This window comes from Tripterygium wilfordii, chromosome 11 (assembly GCF_013401445.1).
Source record: "Tripterygium wilfordii isolate XIE 37 chromosome 11, ASM1340144v1, whole genome shotgun sequence".
Taxonomy (NCBI): Eukaryota; Viridiplantae; Streptophyta; class Magnoliopsida; order Celastrales; family Celastraceae; genus Tripterygium; species Tripterygium wilfordii.
Genome location: NC_052242.1, coordinates 9,047,431 through 9,053,596, shown reverse-complemented (window position 1 = coordinate 9,053,596; position 6,166 = coordinate 9,047,431). Strand labels below are relative to the sequence as shown.

Genomic DNA, 6,166 nt, shown 5'->3' with positions numbered 1-6,166 from the left:
CTTTCGTCGTCCCCTAGAACTACAAAAGTTAAAAATTCGCAAACTTGGGCTTGCGCTCAAATTAAATACGAATGGAGAGAATGTGTTCAAATAATTAATTAAAAAAAATTGAATATTTTGTTTACATTTTTGTCCTAATGATATTTTAATAATTACAATTGTTACCCTTTTGAGTACTAACCTAGCCCGACCCCTTCACTCTCTCGCTGCCACGAAGACAATCCCCCTCCTCTCTGTTAACATCAAGCCCCCTTTTGTGGAAGCTTCAGATCATCCGGTGCGATTCCATCACCATTGAAGCTCCCTCTTTCAGAAATCCCGTGGACTATCTTCTAGCTGGGTCCGTCTATGATTTTAACTTATCTTCTAGCTGGGTTTCGTCTTTCAATTGCTTCGATTTTAAGTGCTATGCTCGATGTTTTCTTAGTGGTAGTATGATTCAACAACACTACTAATTGCTTGGATTATAAGTGGATATGTTTTAGCAGACATATTAGGACTGATTCAAAAGTAGAAAAATGAGTATTATGAGGATATGAGAATGATGAAGAGGAAGATTATGATGATGAATTTGGGTATGGGAAGACCTAATCCTGTCAAGATTTCTAAAGCTTTAAAAGGCAATTGCATGGTTGTATCATGTCACCAAGTGTTGGCCTAGTGTTTTCTGAGGATACCAAGTGTTGGTTCCTTCCTAATTCATTTTCAATATAATGACACTTGTAACTATGTCAATTTATATATATCATGTTATTCGAAAATTAATTCATTATAAGTTATAAAGTATTTAATAAAAATATTCATAATAATTAATTAGATAATATTAAAAAATTATTAAGATGCATTACAAGCTTTAATTATATATATGTTATCTTAATTGAACAAGACAAATACATTATTAGCAGTCATAAAAATACAACATTCGCGTAATATTACATTCCAAAATCCATTACTTCATATAAGTCTATAATAATAAAACCATCATAATTCATATAAATAAGTTCAAATCCTTGGGGCATGAAATCCAACTTCTTTGTTACCCTGATTGACCACCTGATGTACTGGCAGAAACATTACGTGTTCTCTTAAATATTATTTTCTTCATTACACTATGTGGTTGTCCTTTACCTCTCTTGGTAATGGGATTTTTCAAGATAGAAAAACATGTGACAAAAGGTGTAGTTAGGATATGCCATATTTTTCATTGATGCTTCAATCCATAGCATGACATTTGCATATAATTCTTCATTTTCTAAAGCCAAATCTGCTAACCTCGTGAATGATTTACACATAGTGTCATACCTATGTTATTCTGCCAACACTATACAACCATCAAACTTTATCTTTACCCGTGTATGGCCTCTTCTTACATCCTTCCTCCATCACCTAAACACATATTGATCCAGGAGTATAAGATGATCATTACACATCAAAACATTTAGAGCATGTCTACACAAAATATCCCTGAACTCGAACCTCATATAAGAACAAATAACATGAGCTCCATTATACATAACAGTGAACAAAATCTTCTTCCTACCTCTTTCACCATATACCACATGTTCATATATAATATATTTAGTAGAATACTCACCTCTTTCCATTGATTTGATGCCACAACACATCATTCTAGTGATTTCCATTACTACAATTGGTTACAGATCTTCTCTTAATAGAAAAACATTTAACTTTACCATATGCCTGATAAAATTCAAACATGCTCTTTATAGAATCAAAGAACATTCCCACCATAGGAACATCGGACATATCAATCTCGGTACTTAGATTTGTGGTTTCAACATTAACTCCAATGTAATCGTTATCCACTTCATCAACAACCAACAAATCATCAATATGAAAAATAACAAAGATTATGTCAAATATAGTGTGAAATAAAACCAACATAGTGTAAATATTACACCAATAAAGTAATACCAACTTGTATTACACTCTGAAAATTCACACAAGTATATACATCAAATGTAGAGTGAGAAAGAACAAACAACGCGTCATAATAACAACAATCATGTACTACCACCTGATGATCATGTGAATAATAACAAATAGAGTGTATTTATACGATCAATCATGTAATACCACCCGATGATCATGTAAATAATAACAAATATACTGTATTTATAGAACTTATCAAGCAATAACAACATAATATACCATTATTCCAAAATCCAATACATTGTACACCAACAAAATTAACAACGTAAAAACTCAAACTTGAACACCGATCTACCTATATACTACCTTCCCTCTCTACATCTGAAAACTATACACACCAGTATATACATAAACAAAGTAGATATAAATCAGTTGTATTCACCTAGAGAATATTCATTGGCACTCTGCATTGTAGATGTTCCTCTTCTATCTTTAACTTAATTGGAAATCAATAGCATAAACCAATTCGAATATCCACAAACATTACCAAATCAAGCACCCAAACCATTCAAACACGGGTGTAGTACCCGATTTTCGTCCGGCTAAAATACAAAAAAATACAAAAATGAGAAAAAACACAAAAATGCAAAAAACCACATTTGTTGTACCTATAAGCCCATAAATATTCTCTTTCTTGGATTCTTAAGCCCACAAATACTCATATCTTAGCCCAATTCATACCAACCTATGTTCAACATTTGTTGGCCCATTTCATGAAGAGCTAATTTGCTTGTGTCCACTACCATCTTGACCAATGTCTTGATTATCATTTGAAAGCCCACCACATGATTTGTCAAACCCATTACTATTTCCACCTATACATATATACACATATATGTATATCTCTCTTGACATCATTCCATGCATCACCATCATTTTAGTGCAAATTGATGTGCAACTCCACTTAAATTCAATGGTGGTGACTCCATTTACATTCAATGGTGGTGAATCCATCATTTTAGTGCAAATTCAATGGTGGTGACTCCATTTACATTCAATGGTGGTGAATCCACTTACTTAGTGCAAATTGGTTATTCAATGGTGGTGACTCCACTTAGGTTGTCATGGTTGGTCATTCAATGGATGGGTAGCTCCTAATTTCCTATAAATAGAGAGCTAAGGGAGAGAGCTAAAGGAGAAGAGCAAGATAGAGAGCTAAAGGAGGAGAGCAAGATAGAGAGCTAGGGGAGAGAGCTAAGGGAGGAGAGCAAGATAGAGAGCTAGGGGAGAGAGCTAAGGGAAGAGAGCAAAAATAGAGAGCTAGGGGGGAGAAAAAGAAAAAGAGAGAAAGAAAAGGGGAGAAACTTCTTGCCATCAAGTTCATCAATCATCAAGCTTTCCTGTTATTTTTTTTTTGCTACAACAATCTTCTCCAATGCGAGCCTCTACAATCAAGGACTTCAAACTGCAGGATTTTCAAGACCCTAATCTGTCCGAGATTAGCAGACTGCTTTAAACTTTGAATTTTGCTCTGAAATTTTGATATAGTGTTTATTGAGGTGTTGTGACATTGTATATAAAATTTCGTTGCATTTCGACCTCATTTGATAGGTGAAATCAGAGTTGAAAAATCTGTGCGCAGTGTGTGGTTTGAAAATCTGTTTTGTGCAAATCTTGATTCTTTGATATGTTGTCATTTCAATTAAGGAAATCATAAGTTGATTTCATTTATCTGGATTATGGACCATATTTGATTTCATTTATGAATTTGCCATAAGTTGGCAATAATGGATTAAATTGGCAAATGACATTTTTTCCAAATAATCATTTATACCATAAGTTGGTGTTCAAAATTAAACCTACCAAAAGTTGGTAGGGCATTTTATCATTTACATCATAAGTTGGTGTTCAAAATTAAACCTACCAAAAGTTGGTAGGGTATTTTATCATTAACACCATAAGTTGGTGTTTAAAACTAAATCTATCAAAAGTTGGTAGTGTGTCTCCAAATAAAAACTATCATAAGTTTTTAGTAAAATTACAATTTTTTTTTAATGCTATCATAAGTTGATAGTATTCTTACAAATCTTTTCCCAAAACTATCATAAGTTGATAGTGTTATTTCAAACCTATTTCCAAATAAAAACCATCATAAATTGATAGTAATATTCCAAGCTTTTTTTCAAACACTATCATAAGTTGATAAGTGTGTTGAAAGTAATAATTCAAACTTTAACAATTACACTTTGTAAAGAGCAAGTTTCCATAAGATCATTTATACCATAAGTTGGTATTGAAAATTAAACCTACCAAAAGTTGGTAGTACATATAATCATTTATACCATAAGTTGGTATTTAAAATCAAACTTACCAAAAGTTGGTAGGGCATTTTATCATTTATACCATAAATTGATGTTTAAAATTAAATCTACCAAAAGTTGGCAGTGTATTCCCAAATAAAAACTATCATAAGTTGATAGTAATATTCCAAACCTTTTTTCAAACACTATCATAAGTTGATAAGTGTTATTTCAAACCCTTTTTCCAAAGCTATCATGAGTTGATAGTATTTTTCATACCAACATTTTTCTCAAAATAATTATATCTTGCAAAGAGCAAGTTTCCATAAGATAGCCATTAGATTAATCCGGGTAACCGTTTTCAAACGGGAGTTGTGGGGTGCCTAACACCTTCCCCACACTCAATCGATCCCTGTACCCTTTTCTCTGGTTCGCAGGTTTTTTACGGTGTCCAATTGCACCTTAAATCAATTGGTGGCGACTCTAAACATTTTTCATCCTTTCAAACGTCGGACTGCGTCGTGACCCCGGTTGCGACAACTGGCGACTCTGCTGGGGAACACCAGGTTTTTTAAACCTAAGAGGGTCAAGCCCATATGATTAAACTGATTGGCTACGGTTACTTCTTTTTGTATGATTAATTGTTTGTTTCCTTTATATGGCAGATATGTTGATTTATTTTGTTGTGGTAAAGTATTTGTCATCTCATACATTTACACTCACTGTAGCCTACCAGCTGTGCTCTACCTTTAGTATTAGAGAGGGTTGACCACTATTCTCGTGAGATTCCGTCTCCGCATGGGTAGTGGAAGATATCCTCACCGGATCGACTTCCCTTAAAAGTTAAGGGAGGAGCTTTTGTCCCAATAGTTGGGATTTTAAAAGCAACATGATCTGGGACCTCGCGGAATAGTTAGAAAAACTTACCCAAGCACTTTATAAAGCCCTAGATCCATGTCCGAAACCTCCAGAAATTTAGGTTACCCCGTGTAATGGCATATTCTATTTTTGTGTGATTTATTCATTTGTCGTTGATGTTTTGTTTTACACATTTTTAATTGTAATTTCCATTATTGGTTTCTTCTCTCATGCATTCACGTAGGCACAATCATTGTCAAACTAAATAAGTTCATAGTCATGCATGAGAAACAAAAAAGAAAGAAAAAAGAAAAATACCAATTCACTCATGTCATTGCCATCCTTATAGTACAAGATTACAGTTGTGAATTGCTAAAACAATGAAAATGAACAACAAAAAAAATATAATGGGGCAGTTTTTGAGGAAATTGACTCTTAATTTTCTTGTTGATCGAGTTGGAATAGATCATTTTATATCTGATTATGAGGAGGTTCATGTTTTGGCTATCGATGACAACCTTGTTGATAGAATGGTCATTGAAAGGTTGCTCAAGATTACTTCCTGTAAAGTGATGGTGGTGGATAGTGGAATAAGAGTACTTCAGTTTCTGGGATTAGACGAGGAGAATAATTATTCTGTTGGGTTTGATAGTTTGAAGGTGGATCTGATTATCACCGACTACTGTATACGAGTTGCTGAAGAAAATCAAGGGATCGTCTGCCTTGAGAGAGATTCCAGTGGTAATCATGTCATCTGAGAACGTAGTGACTCGATCAACAGATGCCTGAGAGAAGGAGCAAAGGATTTTATTGTAAAGCCAGTGAAGTTGTCAGATGTGAAGCGCTTGAAAGGTTACATGACCAGAGATGGAAACCAAGAGAGATGCATCAACAAACAAAAGAAAGCTTCCGGGGACTTGTGATCTATGTTCATCATCATCATCACCGTCACCGTCATCCTCCACTCTTAGCTCTCCGCCCCCATCGCTGTCAGTTTCTCCTTCATTACCACCATCACCATTAGAGTCATGTTCTCCACCTCCGTTGGAATCTCTTATCAGACAGCTTAGAAGGTCCTGCTGGGATTAAATCCTGATCGTCTGTTATGTACCCTG

The 6,166-nt window shown here is 34.5% G+C and overlaps 1 pseudogene; it reads left to right on the top strand.

Annotated features, from left to right (window-relative positions):
- Nucleotides 1–535: 535 nt before the first annotated feature.
- On the top strand, nt 536–6,068 carry LOC120008753 (annotated as a pseudogene).
- The last annotated feature ends 98 nt before the right edge of the window (nt 6,069–6,166 follow it).